This window comes from Ixodes scapularis, unplaced genomic scaffold, assembly GCF_016920785.2.
Source record: "Ixodes scapularis isolate PalLabHiFi unplaced genomic scaffold, ASM1692078v2 PGA_scaffold12__126_contigs__length_90152505, whole genome shotgun sequence".
NCBI classification, from domain to species: Eukaryota; Metazoa; Arthropoda; class Arachnida; order Ixodida; family Ixodidae; genus Ixodes; species Ixodes scapularis.
In genome coordinates, this window is record NW_024609838.1 from 20,906,398 (window position 1) to 20,927,031 (window position 20,634).

Here is a 20,634-nt window from a genome sequence, read left to right on the forward strand (position 1 = left end):
TCGTTTATGGAATCAAACCATACGTGGATCGGCCTTTTAATTCGCGGACACGAACGTTGCCTGTCCCGTCATCTTCATAACTTTCTATCGTCATCATCGTCGTCATCATCATGTATAGGCGTGCGTTCTCGTTTCCTGCCGTTTTGCTTTGACGTACTGCGTGGCTGTTCTTTGCTTTTCTTCTTTTGTTTTTTGTGCGTAGTTCTCAAGTATGACTTATTTAATACCATAGCGCTGGTTTCGTAACCTAATGAAACCTCAGTTATGTTGAACCCGCAACTGAACTATTGCTGAGTTTCAACAGCACACTCAAGAGAACGTAGTTTTTCATCCACAAAACGACCAATGGAATGCCACGACGCACGCTGCAACGCAAAAACGCACACCGCATATGTGAACGGTCCCAAGTTGGCCAACAGCTTGACATCGCACCAAACGAGACACGGTTAAATGAATAAATGGTAGTGGCTATGCCCCTTGTATCGGATGGTATTGCCCACTGCCAACTGTCCATCATTGTTGCCAAACTTCTTCGAACGTCCTCAAAATTAAGTGCCGCAAATCACGATACCCTCCCGAAAACACGTACGTCCACATAGAAAACAAAATACGTGCGGGTACACAATACAACGCCGATGTCGCTCTAAGCGAAAACCCTTCCATTCTGCCGCCCACTAAAGTGCTCGCACTACAGACCAGAAGAAACGGTGTCAGGGAATCACTAGCGACGACGACATGAGTGTTGTACTACCACTCCTCCCTTCCACGTGCTCTCTCTCTCTCTCCTTTTTTTTTTTCTTCGGTTCCTATCCTCTTTTTACGCGATAAACATCCAACTGGAAACAGTGCCTGGTGTAGCGGACGGAACGACGCATGCAAACACGTCTCGGCGTGGAGACGCAAAGGCGAAAGAAGGAACAGGGCCCTTCGCGCTCGTAGCCTGGCGCTCCTGTTTGCCGAGGGCTTTAGCATGCACGCCAAACATTGGCGATATCGCCGCCTCCCCCCCTTCAAGTGGGCCGCGGGAGAGCGAAACAGAGGATCTCTGTATAACGGACACATCGCAGAAATGCTGTTCTCGGTGATGGTACATGCACCTCGAAGGAAATAGAGGGGGGGAGGGGGGGGGGGGAGGGGGAGGCTAGTTCTTTTTTGTGTGTGCCTACATTTTTCTTATACGTGTTCAGCGTGAAAATCGATTGTGGGAGAGATTAGATTATTTCGTGATGTCGCGTTAGCTGTATATGACGCTGAAATTAGTTTTCACTCCGTAATAGAAACCCGGAGACACGAAGAACAATCCTTTTTTTTTTTCAGCTTACCTGCCTACTTGGAGAGATCCCTGGTTCACTACCAGGACCAGACGGATTTTTTCGGTCGCGCACCAGTAACCTGGCTGTGTATGGAGATTTCTGTTTGTCCTTTTGTCCCGCTGGTTCCCCTGCTCCAGGGATTATTATCATCCAACTCGTCTGCACCATTGCATTAATTGCATTATCATCATTTCGCATTTCGTAGTTCTAACTGTTTTATTGGGAAGATAGTTTTTCGTCACGATGATGCTAAAAAGAAATCCACGATGTTTTCGTTTGTTTGTGGAGAATTTTACTGTCACAAGCAATATGAGAACGTCGACGAGAAGTTTCCTTTGTCCCATCTCCAGAGCGAACTTTCTACCTTCTAGAATGCTTCGAAGTCTCACAAATCTTGAAGCACGACGGAACGCAAAGAGCGCCTGCTGAGGTATCGAGCGTCCGAAAGAGACAACCTGTCGTTCTTATACCGTCACTGACAATAAACGAGAACATTTTTTTTTTTTAGAAAATAATAATGTGAAAGAAATAATAACCCCAAACAAAGTCTTCGCATATTGATTAAGACAACGGAAAGGCTGCGGTCGTGACGTAAATTGATCTCACGAACCTGTATCACTACGGTCGTGTTCCATTAATTGACTCCGCGTCACTCTAGAATAAAAGTTTTGTACCTCGGCGCTCGAAAGCCTTCCCGCGTCCAGCCGTTGCTCTATTTGCCTCGTCACGTGACATGACCCGCCGGAGGGACTCGAATTCGAGTAAAATTTAGATCGCAACATGCGACGATCTTTTGCATAGTAGCCCCTGTTTCATAAATCGGATAATTCCGACCCTCCTTCGGCCATCTTACCACACAGCGTCTTCAACCAGCTCGCTGCGTTGGAAAAGTTGACCGCTCAACAAAAGCGTCGCGCCGCAGGTAAGTAGCACCGGCGAAACTTACAGGCATGCACAACACATTCGATGAATTTTTTTATTAATATTATTGTCAAGTGCGAGATTTTTTTCAAAGGCTTGAACGCCGCTCAAGAGTCGACGCCTCGGATGGGGTTCGTAATTTTGGGAGGAATTTACTTAAATGTTGTACGCACCAAATTTAATCCTGAAGCTTTCGGTGTCCTGCACGCGCAATTGATTGTGTTGCAAGTAGATTATATCTTCGGCATTGCGTCTCATGGTTTCGTAAGCGGCGAGACACATGAACGACAAAGGCGACCAACGCATCGTACAGCGCGTCTAGAAATTCGATATTGTCGGCACGCAAACTTCCCCCGGGGAATTTCAGATGTCATGATCCGAAATAAAAAAAAAAAATTTCTTGCCGACTCCAAGCTCACTCTAAAAAAAAAGTCTGTGCGTCTACTTTCACGCACAACACTCGGAGAGCAAATCAGCGCAACTTACGGAGGCAGCTCGGCGAATGACGATGCCGAAACATATGTTTAGACCAAAAAACGCAGTCTGAGTTGTGACATTAAGCAATGCAAAACGTCACGCTTGCATTGCTTAATGTCACAACTCAGTCTGCGTTTTTTGGTCAAAACAGATGTTTTGGCATTGTCATTCGCTGAGCTGCCTCCGTAAGTTGCGCTGATTGGCTCTCCGAGTGTTGTGCGTGAAAGTAGACGCACAGACGTCTTTTAGAGTGTTGGACAATCGGAGAGAAAGGTCTGCAATATCACAGACCGCCGCGATTGGCCAGAGGGGCACTGGCCAATCGCGGCGGTCGGCGACATCGCCGACTTTCTCGCCGAGTGTCCAACTTAGAGCTCCCGGGGCTCTAAGTTGGAAACGGTTAAACACAGGCTCTATGCTTCACACGGGCCGGAAATGTAAAGTCTGGGGCTCCAAGTTCCGGCGCGTCGTATGAGACGTCGGTCACCATATTTACGTACGACGGGTGGTACGACGCGTCGAAAACATGGCCAGATTACGGCCATCTCCGAGAAAAGTGACGACCAACTTCCATTCAACAAATATACTCGTGTAGCCAGGACTGGGTACAAACTTCGGCACCAATATTTATTGTCTAAACGAAACGAATATATTTTAATTTCGGTGTTCTTTTGAAAACCAATCGCTAAGTCGGTCAAAACAAACATCAAACCAGAAAGAAAACTCGTGCATATTGTACTTTAATTAAAATTAAAAAAATAATTATAAGATTTTTTTTTTTCATTTTCACAAATTCTTCGGGATTGATTTGTTCCTAAACACAGGTTGAAATCCTTGGGGTGATTGGTGACCGAGTATATTAATGCATGAAGCACACCGCAGCTCAGATTTGAATCCAGGATCCCTGGGAGATCCTGGGCTCAATTCCTACCTGTTTCGATCTGGATGAGCATCGTGCCGACGTGCTGTCATGTATTACTATACTGCGTGGTGCACGGTAAAGACCCCAGGCTAGCGGTTGAACTGGACTGGCCAAATTGCTCATCTACAGTGGGTAAGAATGTCGCCATGTTTTGACGAACTCCTGCTGTCTAAACGACTAGTCTGTTTTCTTTTTTTTTCTAGGTTCAAACCTTCCAAGGATCAGTTATCCCAATGCTTATAAACAATTAGTAATATCTCCTGACTTTTTAGACAAATTACCGAAGTATCGCAAAACGGGGTGCAAATAAATAATTTTTTTAATAAAAGAAGTCCGAGTTTTTTTGTTATTTATTTAATTTAGATTTATTTAATTTAACTAAGATTAATTTGATTTAAATTACCGTAGCTTGAAAAGAGAAAAGTAGTTTTCATCACTATATATTTTTTTCTAATCCCGACAGATTGATTGATTAGCCCGTTCGATCACTGAAAACAATACAGAAGCAAGGATTACTATACATTTAAACTTTTCAAACACAGGTTTAAATAACAAATCTTATTGATGTAAACTTGCCATACTAGAACAAAAACAGCTTGATTTTATGGCTGTATTTGCTTCTTTTTTTTCGCTTTGATTTTCTTGCAATGGGACATTACGCTTATTGTTTTGGTCTCTTTATTTCGCGTTTTGATTCGCTTGCAGTGGGTTATTACATAATTGACAAATGGTGAAGGACGCAGAAAGCTCAGCGCTATATTAGTTCGTGTTTAATCTGCACTAAATATTTTGTTCAATTTTTTTAAATATATTTACAAAACAAGCGCACGTTGGAAGCATCGTTTGAAAGATAGACAAACAGTAAATAAAGAAAAGTATTTTAGGGATTATATCTGCGGGAAAGCTTTCGTTAAAATTATCATAGCAAAATTGGTGTGATTTAATTCACGATTAATATCCTGATTTAAATACCGATTTAAATCATTTTGATTTTTATTCTCCACCCTGCCGTAAACCAGGAAAAATTATATTTAGATATTTATTACATGGCAATCTCTGATCGGCGGAAAGACCGGCAATGGTTTTTCCATAACTCTTCCAATTGCAATGTGATTGGATAAACGAGTAGGCCACCAGCAGCGAAACGTTGCAGTGTAAAATACCAAAGTAGGTAAACCACGGTCATGAGATATGAAGAACAAAGCAAGAACAAGGTAATTGCAACGAACATATAGACGTTCTTGCTTAGACAGCGTAAAGTTGGTCAGCCTTCAAGGTATGGCGGGCGAAACTGCAGTGGTTACCTCTGTAGATAAAAAAAATATATATATATTTGCCAGTGCAGTGCGACTGTTAGCCTCGGATATTTAACGTGTATTCCGCAGAAGTGACACACGATCACAAGCCGGTACAATATTCAATCAGACTGAAACGGGCAGGGATGGGCAATGAACCTAAGTGTTAATGAAGCAACAGTGTCATGCGGGGTGACAAAACGACAGTACCACTCAATGCGAATTAAAAGCGGGACGAAACAAAATCAATCCCACATGGTGGTGCCGCCATCTATCGAAAGAACAGTAAAGTGAACCTTAATAATCTAGGTTTCATCTTTGGTGATCCAGTAAAAGCTTCACGAACGCAAGGAGAAAAAAGACATAAGAAAGCGAATCGAGCAAACTAGACATAACGTTATCATCATAAAACACGGCCGAGTTCCTAATAACCGCGCAATCCCAGGCGAGAGCGCAATCTGGTGTCATTACGGGAAAGCGAACAAGACGAGAACGGCGTCTAGGGTCAACAGATGGCGCCGCCGTTCATCTAGACACATGGTGTTCGTATCAAAGGTGAATTGATTTTAAATCAATACTTATAGGCAGTCTGAGATTAGTGTGCCTTGTAAAGTGACCACTTGTGACTCCGCTGTGAGGGAGCTATTTGCTCAGTGCACTGCTAACGCGCATTTTCTAGGATGTTCACAACTAAAATCCCTCACAGGATAAAAACGGCAGGGAGGTGCTTCGGTTGTCCCGCCTCTTGTTCAAACTTTTTGCTTTCGATCATGCTTCAGCGTCTCGTGAGCTCCAAGCGTGAACGCGCAGCCAGAGCACTGTGAAAGGTAACGAGCTCGTGCTGGTGGCCGGGCATCCAAAAGAGACGTACTGCAATTCTTACCCTCTACGTGACTAGACAACATTTTACATCCTTATCGGTTTATTTTATTATATGTCATTTTAATTTTTGTGCGTTTGTTTACGCCATTCAATAGAAGTTCATAGAATATTTTCTAATGCCTTGTGGCCATTTTATTGGCCAAAGTTGATTCATAGGATTGCTTTGGTGAGGGCTGGACACTATTAACCAAATCAGTTTACACTCTAAGAGAGGCACGCATCGTTTTATTTTACTCTACAACACGGTAGTTTGGTGATACTATAGTTAAGCTTTGTCCTCACATTCGGGACTAAAGTAGCCTGCTGAAAACCTCAGACTCTCCGTCTGTGTTTCGCTAACCAACATACCCGTATTAGGTGAGACTTCATCGAGACTTATGGAGCTGCCGGGTTGAAGCATCCCAAAGTTCCATTGAGGGGCTTGTTTCTAAGCCTCTTAGTGAGACGTCATTTTAGGGTTTCAAATTGTAGCGATCTTACCGTGCTGCCAATGGTTCGCTTTCTAACTGAGGTGTCAGACGTCCTATTTCACCTAGAAATAGTCACCACACGCTTTAATCTTTTTTCCCGCCGACAACTTTAAAAAAAAAACAAAAAAAAAAAAAAAACGCTGAAGAGGTTGCTTTTCCGCATACCTATCTTTTTAGAGGAAAAGCACACCTACAATTCTGAAGGGGCTCGAGGCGACTATTTCGCCATCAGACAAGACAGATTCTGCCAAATGTCCAGAACTATTCAGTTGGTTCATTTGATTCAATCGCTCGAGATACCAATAGGTAACACCATAAAAGCCATTTAAAACTTTAAAAATTGAGCAATAATTTATTCAGCTATTTGGAGGACATGGGGTCAAAACAAGATGTAAGCGAAATAAAATTGACCAGCAAAGCTAAAAGATTGTATCGCTTATCGTGTAGCTGCATAAACAATAGTAGACGGTGCGTGCTTATTTGCCATTACAAAATGATATGAGGTGTTAACAAAAGTTGTTATTCTGTTTTTATTCTGGTACAACGAGGCACACAAACACAGCAGCGTGGTCTGCATTATTAGCGTCTGACGTCAATTTGAGGCAAGACATGGCCAAATTATAAAAGCAGTTTTTACGACTCACTCTTAAATTGTAGTAATTATGTATCATAAATTTTTAAACACGCTCAGAAATCACAAGGTCGGTCGCTTGGTGGGAACTTTCGAAACACAAGTTCGCGTTCTTATAGGGCTCAATCTTAAGGTGAAAAATCTAAGATTATACAATCCGAAAGAATTTTATCGTCAGAAACTAAAACGAAACACGCAACTAAAAAAAAAAGCGGCTCCTATGTCCCGATGGGCACACCTCAAAACCATCGGTGTTAACACGTTTCAATAGATGGCGGTAGCTTAGACCCACGCAGAAGTGTTCCTCACCACCGCCAGGGCGCTCACCGTTCATCCAAATCACGCTAGTTCCCAGCCCATCCACCAGATGCCGCCACTCGTTCCATCGCGCACCAGAAGACCAGCACTTCCCTCATCGTAGCTCATTTTCCATATTTTTATTCGCTTCGGTCCTTCCCATCCCCTCCCTCTCTTTGGGTTTTCAAAATCGATCAGACCGCGCTTTCACGGCCGGCTCACGAGATAGAAAGAAGCGGGGTACGAAAGGCAAGAAACGAGAGAAAGAGTGACAGAAAGAATGAAAAGAAAGAGACCTCCTCTCCCGTTGTTCCAGCACGCAACGCCGCTCCCATCTCCGAGCTCCGAGACGCGAGAGCAGCCGCAGCCTTCACCGGCTCCCAGACTCCAACCCCCGATTCGACCAGCGCGAGCTCCTTCCTTTCTTTCCTTTTTATCGTTTCTTAAAAAAATTTTTCCAATACAATTTGACGTGCCGTAAACTAAATTTGAAACTCCCAAGACACCCTCGAGAAACACCGAACATGGGAAATCCAAGAAACTTCCAAGATGCATCTACGGATCGCGTTTGAAGCGATATCGACGGAGACTCCGACATCGGTTCGGCGGCAACGCTGACAACGAACGAAGCAGGGAGTGGCTGTGCGAACGGCAAGTGGATCGGAAGCTATCTTGGAAAAGAAAGCAACAGGCGAAAGGAAAAAAAATAACAACAACAACACGCGAGCGGAACTCTCTTGTTTTTTTGCTCTGTTTGCTCGTTTCCGCGAATCCGGGAAACCCTTTCCCTCAGGCGGGAACATAGGGAGGATGCGTTCATCGATGACGGGACACAGAGACACACGAATGTCGGCGTCGCTCCGGTCGCCGCAGCTTCGCCTTCAGCACGGATGAAGCTCTTCAGCTAGGTGAGTTCCGACTTTGATAAGCATTGAATTTACTGTCATTTGAAAGGTTTAATACTAAACTAAAATACAAAAAATATAACTGCTGACGGGATGAGAATGACAAGGCGGGGTTCTTCCCTACCTTCGACAACGCTTGGGAGTGTCGTGAGCCTTGAGGGTGCAAGCGCAGTCAAAGCACGGTGGAAGGCAACTAGCGCGTTCTGCAGGATGGGCTCACAGTAACTGTAGCAAGTCTCAACGTTTACTGTTTGTCGTTAAACAGAAGGTTGGGGAGAACACAATGTTTAGACATGTTTGACGAGATATAAATCATCCTCCAATGACAGACCAGAACATCTTGTCGCCCCGAGACTTTCTAGATCTTTCTGTCCCACACTGTATGCATGACTGCAAAGCATTGGTTTGCCTCTTTGTGCGAGTGTTCGGTGGAGGTACTGAAAGGTAATTTTATTGTACTTACAGTGACTTGGGTTTCCGATGTAAATAGTAATGTGATTACAGTTACAATTAACTTGCAGTGAGTGACTGGATTACATTGCATGCAGAGCCAACAATACAGACACGCTTATCACCGGTTATGATCAGTTCTTTGTCATAATTAGGGTGACACAATAATAAAGCGAGCCAAATTAGCCGATGTCGGAAAAACGTTAGTGTTTATGCAGTGATGATTTAAAATGCCGTGTCTAAGTCGATACAAACTTTCTGTATTTGTTCTCGTATCCCGACAATGATTATCCCGCTTTTCGTAGTATCAATTTTAAATGAAGCCACTACTGGTATTTCGAAACCTTTTTATACTAAGTTTAGGTTACCAAAGATTATTTAGGCAGCATTGATGGTTCTTACGTTACATGTTACAGTCATTTAGAGTCACAGTGGAGAACGAAAATCAAAAGAATTTAAATCGTGATTCAAATCACGATTTAAATATTACCTTAAATCAGTCCAGTTTTACTATGATGATTTAAATCAAAACTTTCCCGCAAAAAAATAATTCCGGAATATGTTTTTTGTCATTTGGCTATTATTTTATGCTTTTCCGTGCATCTCTTTTATATTTAAGTCAAATATTTATCGAGCGAGAAAGATTTTTATCAGACTGAACTCAAGCAAAAAGCGGTTCTCTTCTGAGCCATTCAAAACGTCGAGCTTTCTTTCTACCTCCACTGTGTCCGTCAGTTAAGCAACGTCCAACTGCAAGCAAATCCGATGGCGAAATAGAAATCCACTAACATAAAGCGAAAGTGTGCTGGCTGCTGCTTACGAAACATCACAAACTAGGCCCCGTTATTTTAATTCTCCGTGTTTTGGGGTTTAAAAGTGGAAGCAAATAAAGCTTTTCTTTTTTTCATCTAACCTAAAAATGACGCAATTTTGCTCTAATGGCGGGGTTTACATCAATGTATTGGTGTTAATCAAAATGTACTTTTAATTTACACTAATTCTTTCTTCCGCATTGTGATCACTATCAGCGATCAGACAGATCGAACAGGTCGGTCAATCAATCTGACATGTTTAAAAATGCATTATAGTAATAAAGATTTACTACACTCTAAATAAAATGCCGATTTTTTTTTTTTTTTTTTTTTTTTTTGGCACAACTATTATTTGGTTACATGCGGCCGTGTCGGGGCCCGTTTACCCCGGAATAAAAAGGCCGGAAAAAAAAAAAAAATAAATAATGCGCATTTCCAGATTTCTTTTTTTTTACACAAATTTGCTTAGAACCCTGGGACGTCCTTGCTCGCGTCCTAGAGGGTGAAGAGACCTCCTTTTTCAACCTCAAGAACGCAAGCGAAGACGGCCTGAGTCGTCGCTTCTTCTCCATCAAAAAAAAAAAAAAATACTAGAAAAACGCAGAATATTTTTTATCCGACTTTTTTTATTCTGAGGAAGAAAGGCGCCAATACCGCCACTTGTAGCCGGAAAAAAGTTGATCCAAAATAGACGGCTTTTTACTTAGCGTGTATTATCTTGCGACAATTACTTAAATCAAATGAATCTGTTTTAAGTCTACTAAATATGATTCAAATCAAATATATCTTATTTATATGAGTTAAAAAAATCATGATATTTTTGTATCCTTTTAGAGCATTAATACAGCTTCTTCACCTTCGATGAGGAAAGGATACCTTGGTTGCGGAATGCAATTTTCTTTAATGCAGCAAGTTTTTGTCAAGGGTTTATGCTTCAAATATTTGTGTGTAATCAGCGCGTTCTACTAAAAATGCACTGCATGCTTAAAAAAGGCCTCCAGCCAAAATGTATATATTTTAGAAAATGTGTTGGTGTCCAAAACAGTTCATATTGTTTTCTAGAGTACAAATTATACAATTTTAAATAAGATTAGAGTTGATAAGCTTTATCCTAATCTCCTTCGTGACGACGGAGCTGTCTGTTTTTAAATGAGTCTAGCTAAAAGTTCTTATAAATTACACCACACCCCTTCTCGATAGATTTAAAAACTACTGCCAGATTGGTGTAAAATACAACGTAAAACTCTCAGCACTCGAAAAACAAAAACTGCCCCCCCAGGCAAACATTTATGATTTTCAAAATTCGCGTTTTATCAACCCAGCATTTTGACATCTTCTAGCTAGAAGCGTCGTGTTATTTTTGGATAGAGATTTCCTATGCGTTTTACGTTCAATAAAATTTTGCATGTTTTTTTTTTTATTGTTCCTTTTTACATGTCCGACAGCTGCAAACCACGTCCGCTAGAAACAACGTCCGACCCCCAAATTTCATCGCAGTGGGATCGGCAAACAGACAGGATTGACTGCTGCTGCCGCCTGTGAGTACGAAAAAACAATACAGTATATACAACTCTTTGTTTTCCTTATATCGAAAAAAAAAAAACTTTTAGCTTTTCCACTTTGGAGAAGAAGGAAGACCAGCGAAGCTGTACTATGGTGGGAATGAAGTAATGGCCGGCCGCAAGTCGGCAAGCCAGAGTGGAAAGGCTCGAGAAAGGTTGCGCCACCTATGAGCGACGACGGCTAGCGGACAACCGGCAAACACAACACTTTGGACAGCTACCGCCATCTATGAGCGGCGGCGGCAACCAGAGTTTTGTGTCGACATTTCTTTGCGGGGTACACGATCCTGGGGAAGCTAGCCCTTAACAGCTCCGCTGGAAAAATGACCAGGCTTAGATATTACGTCAAATGCAATGAGGATACGCTAGCACTTTATGGGAATTTCAAGGAGCAGAACCTGCTATCGGAATGACAAACGCGACACATGGCGAATGTGTTGTGAATATATGAGAGATTTACCTTCTTCTTCGCCCGTGCACCTCTTCTATAGGGGCACTGCATCGTAAAATGCCACACAGCTCGGAGAACCTGGAGCGAAAGCTCGCGCTGCAGAACCCAGGGGTTCTGGGTTCGATCCCCATCCCTGCCCGTTTCGGTCTGGATGAGCATCGTACCGGCGTTCAATCCCGTACCGCTAGAGAGTAGACAGTTTTAGGGGACCGTTTTTGCAGATTCGGTACGGCACGGTGGGCCCACCGGTACGACCTGCGCATGCGCTACAACAGAAGGCTCACACATGCGCGGTTCGTACCGGAGGACCCATCGTACCGTATACGATGTGAAAAAACGGTTCCCTAAAACTGCTTATAGTTTTAGTAGATCGTTCCGATACCTCCGATAACGACGCCCTATCACAATATGACGCATGCGCAAAGGTGGCGGCGGAGTATCGGGTATCGTTATCGGAGTCAACGGAACGATCTACTAAAACTCTTTGTCACAGCGCGGGCCGCGTTAAAGATCCCAGGCTAGCAGTCCTATTTCCCCGAATATAATTCTCATCTACAGTGGGCAACAATGTCGCCACACTTTGGCATACTGAACACCTGTTGTCTAAAGGGAATAGCTTTTTGTCCCTGAAATTCAGTTCTCGCACTTATCCCTGGCAGAAGTAAACGTTAACCGGGTTTATATTGAAAAAAGAAATTCCGAGGACACTTAAGCACTTCTTATGAGTTGTGAATGCGAAAGCATGAATGTCGTTCTTCCGCTCCCTTAGTTCGTCTGCAGTGTACCGGCGTGGATGGCCACGTTTCGCTTCTGCCAAAGCTGCGGCCGCCGACGATATAGATGCCTCAGGCGCCGCCATGTTCCTCGGCGCCGAGAAGAGCAGAAGCGGCCGCAGGCTGCCACCCCACTCCGGCAACGCCTGACACGTGAAACGGCCGCTAATGGCTATCTAGGAGCTGTTTTGCACAGCCAATGGGAGAATGGGCTTTTCTTTCGCGCTTTCCTTTTCTTTTTTTTTTTTTTTTTGGGGGGGGGGGGGGGGGGATACAGACGCTGCCGGCTCCACTCCATGGGATAGTTAATGCTTTCGCATCAAAATACGTGCAGCGATTGCCACCGGGCATGCGGCAATCCTCTCTGTCACCTGTTATCTGTCCAGGGCGTCGTGACGCCATTGACATCATCCCCGACGCAGCCTAGTGGCGAGCAAGGCTCACCTGACCCCGCTGATGACGTCACTTATGCCAGTGTTTCTCTCCACTCTCGCGTTTCCTTACCCTCGGCGCACCGTAAAGGGTGGGTCTACGTCAAAATTTCAAGTGCCTATTATGACGCTCCAACTAATATGATTGAAATAAAACTTACCACACATAATTTTTAATTTTTAAGGCGTCTACATTACAACGTTTAATGTTCCTTTGAATGCAATCAATTCTTCACCTTCCAAGCGACTAACGATTAATTATATTTATTAAATGCTGCCGCGCATACAATCTCACCGTGAAATCCACTCCGCTCCTACTATATTATTCTACTAATACGCGGTTCCTACCTCACTACGCAGGAGGAGGGGAAAGGGGGGAGAGCATTAGCGCACCGCTTACCTCTTCACACCCTACTACCAGCTGCGCTACGCCAATGGTCGCGCGCACTATGACGTCACACCGACGACTACGCTCTGTTGCTGACACTATTTCCAATGGCCTTGATGCGATGTGCCCAACACCAACACGAGCAAGCAGGGTACAGTGCGGGGTTCCCGCATTAAACGAATAATCGATAAAAACCTGCAAAGCACACAAAAAAAAAATGTCCGCCACAAGTATTTTGTTTACGTAAAAACTAACATGAACCCATGTTCATGCATAATCATCATGGCCGCCGTGAAGACCGGAAAACTGAAATAAAAACGACGGAGTCGAATGATGACTCCAAGTCTAGGAGTAGGAGAGCAAGTCTAATTATGTCCGAAGTTTCCGGTCCAGTTACCTAAACTGTATCGCTGCCTATTCTAGTTGCGATTGAAAATATGTTTATACAATGTAGAACCAAAATGAAACACAGCTTAAAAATTGTATCACGGCACATAAACTTTCTTCTTTTTTTTCGCAGAGCGGGGTTGATTTTTTTTTCTTCAGACGTTCTAGGTTGTTGTTGTTTTTTGTGTTTTTTACCAGATATGGCAAGTCAGAACAATAGGTACTATCGCGGACAATGTGAGTTGGGAAAGCCCTTCAAGCTTCTTTGACGTACCTGCAGGTTTATGAGATAGCTGCAGTTCCAACTAGAAATGGAATACGTTGTTGGTCGAGGTCCTGTACTTTAATCTATTTGAAAAAATTGAGAGATAATAAAGCCGAACCGCAGACGCGGAAAAAGGCCAGATCGAATGTCTTAGCTCATACAGTCCGCAAAAATGCGTTCTGTGCACGTAAAAAAGAGGAGCGTTTCATGCCTTATAAATACAAAAATCCAGCTTTTTTTTGTTCGGTTTTTATCAGATGTCTTTTTTTTTTTTTCGTAGTCTCGTAGCGTACGAAAATCCGGAACTATCCTGGTTAAAAAAAGAAAAGAAGGCTTTTTTTTTTTACTTTTTTGGGAAGAAATCCTTGTTTCTGTTTTCGAGATTCCGGACATTTTGATCCCCCGGGCAACCATTCATCGCGAGAAACAGCTGAAAATAAGCATCCGCTACAACAAACAGAAAAACCAGCAACAGCGAAGAACTCAGTTCAATACTCGGCTGGATTAAAGGTACATCGATCGGTGCCTTTCACAGGCTTCCGGTGTCCCACAGCCGCTGCATATTCTAAACCGTCCTGTCATCAGAACTATAATTTGGTGGCTCTTCCGACGTCCGGCAAACGTTGTCATCCATAAAGGACGTGAGAGCAAGACAGGTGGTGGTCAAAACGGTTGGGGCGTTATTTCCCGGCATCGTCCTTTCTTCTCTTTCGTGGTGCAGGCGCTTTTCGTTGTTTTCTCGAGTTCCCCCAACTCTTCTTTCTATTGGCGACGAGCTCGACTAAAAGTGTCGCTGTTGTCAGGCTTCTACGATTGGTCAAACGCTCACTTTGACGTCCTGAGTATTATAAATTCTACGCTCATTAATCGAAATATAAAAGGAATGTCAGGTTGTCAATTTTTTTTTGACCGTGTTTTTCTAAGCATTATACGCACGAGGGAAGGAATCTACTGAGGGATGTGCGTAACGTCGAAAGCGGGCGCAATTCCCGCCTCACCCTCTTCGTTCACACCGAGGAGGTGCCAGGAAAGGGGGGGGGGGGGGGGGGGGGGGGGGGGAGTATGTTATCGTTTCAAGTTCAATTTAGCTCTTTTTACCATTGACACCACCTCACACGACGAAGTGACTAACCTCTGCACTTGTCATCCAAGCGGTAAACGACAAATATATAATTCAAATCTCTTCCGCCACCAAACCGGGATTGTTTGTACCACGCGAGAATTCCTCCGTCTCTACGCCGCGGAGCCGACGTCACAGCTTCGCATCGCAAGAACTTGACGTTTTCTTCGCGTGATGTACGTGTTAGGGAGAAATCGCACGTGAAAACCGCTTAAAGGACGGGACGACTACAGGATTCCACCGTGAATGTTTACGCACAGCATTGAAACTGCCGCTGGTAATCCACAATCTTGGTCGTGACTTCACAGGCAGGAACCATAGGGGGTACCAATGTAACGTTGGGTTTATTTTTCCTGGCGGCCATAGCGGAGGGTGTAGCCTCGTCGTTTCTGCTACATCAACGTACCCTACGTCGACGCTGCCCCTTTTTGCGCCCCCATCCCCCACCCCTCCAGTAGCCGCCATTGCGAGATACGGACGTGTTCGCCCTCTGTGGACGCACTCCCTCGCCTCCCCAACTGCCGCCGCCCGGGTTCTTTCTTCGTGTGCTCTCCGCACCTATACAGAACACCTCGCGAACGTCCCTTCGGTGCGAGCCAGACATACTATAACTAGGCTACGCAAGCCTTTTTTTTTTTTTTTTCTTTTCTTCATTCGATCAGACCACGCAAGGCACTTTTGCATGGCGAATAAGAAGACGATACGGACGGGGCCCGATAACGCTATCGCGTTCCACTCTTAAGAGCAAAACTTTAGCGTCCTCCAAGTTTTTTTTCCTGATGTTAGAGTTTTGAGTTTTAACGGCACGAATGGCGGTCACAGCCACCGTTATTCAGTTTTCTCAGTTGTGGAAGTTCTGCGGAGGGGGATAACCACCTCTCAGTCCCTTCAGTTCGCCTCCCGTCGTTTGAAGCGCCATCGAGATTTTCGCTTTAAATCTGTGTGTTCCATGGAGTACGGTGAAACGCCATGTAGACGCTGTGCTTCGAGATATCCGTATTGCATAGAATGCACTGCAGTTACCATAGTGGCCGCCCCCCAAAACGGTGGGCGTGGAACGACGAATGTCGAGCCGTGGGGGAGAGGTGGGTTGCGCTCGTGTAAGCGGCATCTATGGGCGGTTCCGTAACTGAGCTACGCTCTAAAAAAAGTCGTGCGTCTACTTCCCCGCACAACACTCGGAGAGCCAATCAGCGCAACTTACGGAGGCAGCTCAGCGAATGAAAATGCCGAAACATTTGTTTAGACCAAAAAACGCAGACTGAGTTGTGACATTAAGCAATGCAAGCGTGACGTTTTGCATTGCCTAATGTCACAACTCAGACTCCATTTTTTTTTTGTATAAACATATGTTTCGGCATCGTCATTCGCTGAGCTGCCTCCGTAAGTTGCGCTGATTGGCTCCCCGAGTGTTGTGCGTGAAAGTAGACGCAAAGACTTTTTTTAGAATGTAGTCTATAGTAACACTGACTAAAGTGTAAAACATTTTGCTAAAACGTTCATGAAACATTGTGGAGTGTAAATGTTAAGCACTTTGCGCAGGCATAGTGACACAAGTTTAACGTCGCCAAGCCAGGGTTTGTTCGGTGTACAATGTAATTTTAAGGTTTCTTCGCAAACCAATTGCTGATGTAGGCACGAGGACCACGAATGTTGACGTTGTCAAGGCGATTAGAAGGAGACGACAACCGAATGAGGCTCATATATTAATCACGATCACTGTGTGAGCATTCAGTAAACTCCGTTGCTATCAGTGCCTCGGTCGGTATTCGGATCGAGGCTTTTCTCCAATAGATACCATTCATGGGCTCTGAGGTTTCCGCTGTGCGGAGGCCATGCACGATTGCGAGCAGGGCACCCGTCCGCCGCTCTGTCTATCGCATGAGCAAACATGTGCGATGGCAAGCTTGTCATCGCTACCTACTCGCGCATGTTGCACGTGCTTGCAACTGCCTACAGTACAAAAAACAGTAGAGGCAAAGGCACGGGCGCGTGAGCCTAGCTCAGGTGTCGGCTTTGTTTGTACAAGGTACTTTCCAAAACCAAGCAATTGCGACCGTGCCTTTGTCAATACTGCCTATTTCCGTTAGATAAAGTGTCCCCCCCCCCCCCCCCCCCAAAAAAAAAAAAGTAAGGTAATATGCAGTAATCGTTCATGTTCTTTCAAGATTTGTAATGGGCAGCTACTTTAGACTATGGTGAGCATTCAATGGCTGCCACTGCTGTTTGCGCGACTGCTGAGCGCGTTCTGACGTCGAGGTTCCACAATTCTTTTCCAACGTGCATTCCGCACCATCACGATTGTCGGTGTTAGGAACCGATCAATATGAGCTCGTTCTGAGCATGCGCTCTAAACAGCACCCACAAATATGGCGTCCACTGAGTACTCTTTATACATAGCTTGCCCCAACATGGCGTCAGCAGCCATTGTGAATGACTGTTCTGCTGCTCGCGTACCCTTCTGTTTGACACATTTCCTTCCGCCAGATCTGTTTTTCTCAGCAAGAACGTTTAGAAATAATTCTTGGTACGGTGCGATAACGTCATGTGCAAGTGCAAGCCATGTATAATGATCCCGATGTATCGCAATGAATCCCACAAGAGCTTTTACTGTGGTGAGCATTGACAGCCCCAGCAAGCGGTCTGGCCTGTTGTCCTGGAAGCGAGTCGTGGGGACCGTGGCCTCTTCCAAGACTCTCAGAGGCTATGAAGAAACAAACGTTGCTAGTTTTTCTGCCACATTTTTTTAGGCTGCTATACTTCGTTCTAGCTTAAGCCCAGATGAAGCCGACGCTACGAGAAAATGGGACCAACCAAGGACGGTCAAAAGTGCAAGTCATGGAGCTTTGCTGTTTATGGCTGGTCCAGCGACGACAGAACACGGACAGAAACAGCGCGAACACCTCGGCTTTTAACGCTGTTTGATTGATTCCATCAGTTCGTAGCGTCGGCTGTATCTAAACTTGACGTAAAACGAAATGGCAAGAAGCACTCTGATGTGTCGTATATTACATCTTATTATAGCCACTCACAAGATGAACAAGGCAGAGAGGCAGCTTTCCCGCGCATCTAGTGTGAGCTTCGTACACCGCCGATTATGCTTCGGCGTCTCATGAGACTGGGATGTTAACGCGCAGCCAAGGCAAGACGAAAGGCAACAAGCGCGCGCTTAAGACCGAAAGAGACGCCCTTTCCGTTCTCGACTTGTCACCCGCTATGACGTTTTGCAACGCGGACAAAAGCGCGGGCGCGTAAGCCTAGCCCAGAGGAATATACTTTGTACGAGAGTTCACGCATAGAGGGCACTCTCCGAGGGCACTCTCCGAAGCCACGGATTTGCCCCTGTGGCCTTGTCAGCACTGCCGATGTTTGTGAGAGGAAGTATGGGTTACGAACGTCAAAGTTACATTCTGGAACAGTATAAAGCCAAAGTATGAGAAAGAGAACCAGTTCAAGGAACATTTAAATTTCACCGCGCGCACTCCCGCATTGCCTACACGACACTGTCACTTTTTTTATTATATTGTTTTTATTAGACACATTGTGAAGGTAAGTGTGTATTATATCGGTTAATGTAACGATGAGCGAATTGCTTATACGATTCCGTACGGAGTCATGCCCGTTTGTCCGGTTACGTTAATTCCCTCCCTAAATAGAGAGTTTTAGTAGATCGTTCCGATACCTCCGATAGCCCCGATAACGATACTATGCATGCGCAAGGGGGGCGGTGGCGGAGTATCGGGATATCGTTATCGGAGTCATGGGAACGATCTACTAAAACTCTCTAATGTCTGAATATCGGTGAGCTGACCTTCCGATCGCCATGCCGAATGCCATTACCGGACACGACCGAATGCCCCAGCCCCCACCGCAGAGGCACTCAAATAATAAAGAAAAAAACATAAACATAAAAAGAAAGAAACTAGGAAAGCGGATTTGACGAAAGACGTAGCTATAGAAACAAAACAAAAAAGAAGAAAAGGGTAGGCGGAAGGAAGGCGAGCTTGAGTCAAAGGAAGCGGGTTACCTCCGCCATCGATTCCGTCAACGGGGGAGCCCCAGAGTCAATAAGCTCCAGGGCAGGACCGCCGAAAGACCAAGGCCTCGCGCTGGCGCTCACGGTTCTCTGAGCGGCACGCAGGCTCGTGAGAAAAAATAATAAAAGAGCAGCACACAGCGAAAGGGAAACCGACTAGAAACACGCCACTAGACAGAGAAAAAAGGAAAAATAAGAAGGGGAAAAAGTACCAGCAGACGTCGGACGTTTCGTGCAGTCCGCGTTGAGACCCGCCTTGTCGTCCGCTTCAAACACGGCAAACTATAGATGTTTTGAGTATTTCATCAGAAACTATAGATGGGATCGAATCGGCAATGAAATACTACCCTATTTTGGTATGCTGTCGGAGACGCGATGTTTGGTGGTCGTCTTCTAATGGATCTTCTTTTGAAACACCAGAGCATAGCGACGCTTCCACGTATCCATCCATTCATGCAAGTGATTAGAGAGTTTTGGAGCGTAGAGGGCCCCAACGCTTTAAATCCCCCAAACCGCTGCGCTTGCGCAATGTGACGCCCCAAACTGCTCGGGGAACTCAATGCGTTCGGGTCCCCTATTCAAAAAGTACCTATTATGAGGCAAATACGGGTACCAGCGTCACTCGCCTTGTGGAGTCAAAGCTCCCACTGTAAAACCCAAGAATCCTGACTCAATTCCCATCCTTGTCCATCTTGATCTGGATGGGCATCGTACCGTTGTGCGGTCATGTACCACTACTGCGTGATGTACACTCAAAAAAAAAAATCTGGTCGTAAAAGAACTCTATGGGGTCTTCAGCTTGCCCATATTTTAAGTAATTTTAAACACCACTAAAAAGGTTCCTCGTGAAAAACCTTGAGGTGTATTCACACGGCGGACAAATTAAGAGAACCAGGTCCACGGACCAGAAAAATAAGCGCATCACGCGACTTTTATGTCATAAGAGAGAAATCCGTTGGTCCGCGGTTAGGCCGCGGACCTGGCCCTAAATCCAATGGTCACCGTGGACCGAGGTGAGGACTGCGAGTCCGAGCTCGTAGCTTCGGTTGCTGCTTTCGCTGCACGTGCTACCCAAACAAGATTAGCACCTCTCAAAGTTGTGACCTTGCGCCCATAGATTTATTTGCACCCCAAGCTAAAACAAAACCCACCAGGCAGCGCACATGACGCTGGATTTAGCGTGTGACCGATCTGCCAGTGAAGAAGACAAAGATGAAGGGCCCTAGCGACGAAACTATGGTAGCCCACCATAAAAAAACGGCGTTTTTTCTCATTTTACACTTGAAAAAAGTCCTTCAACAGACTTGTTGCTAAATTACCCAAGCATCAAGGAGAATGCTGGGAATGTATGTACACGCGCCACACGCGCTCGCCTTCCCCGTATAAAAGATTCTAAGTAAATCACCAAAATAAGGCTGTGACGAAAGCGCGTGCAAGAGGCCATATGTTTTCGGCGTTTCCTTTAGAACAGTTAAGGCCGGTTCTCACATGCAGCGAAGCGCTGATGTAGCGCTCCTCACGTGCCATCACCTACTTATCGTATGCCATGAGCAACAGTTTTGAAGGTGCGATACAAAGCTGGTGAACGCTGCCGTCAGCACGCGCTTAGCGCGAGGTTAGCGCTATGCTTGTAGCGCTCCGCTGCATGTGTGAACGGGCCTTTACTGTTGCAGACGCCAGCTCATGAAGCGCGTGTAACTATACTTCGTTTCACCATATGTCGTACCGCAGCGAAGGTTAGCTTACCTTCGCTGCGGCTAGAAGCGCGAGCTCATAGCGTTGGGAGCTGCCCGTAATGCACAAGAGCTTGTGCCGCCGAGATGTGCCCTAGAGCAAGGAGCTCGCA

General features: G+C 45.1%; 1 protein-coding gene across 2 annotated transcripts in view; it reads left to right on the plus strand.

Moving 5' to 3' along the window:
• Nucleotides 1-5,444: 5,444 nt before the first annotated feature.
• LOC8043546 (serine/threonine-protein kinase NIM1) overlaps nucleotides 5,445-20,634 on the plus strand; it is a 61,474-nt gene continuing 46,284 nt past the window's right edge. Inside the window, exons 1-3 of one of the 2 annotated variants that reach the window (XM_040503059.1) lie at nucleotides 5,445-5,483; nucleotides 7,525-8,116; nucleotides 10,821-10,913. The gene's annotated coding sequence lies outside the window, so the exon portion shown is untranslated. Of the gene's footprint in view, nucleotides 5,484-7,435; nucleotides 8,117-10,820; nucleotides 10,914-20,634 lie in introns of those variants that run through there. The other variant, XM_029985561.3, reaches the window with a different exon arrangement.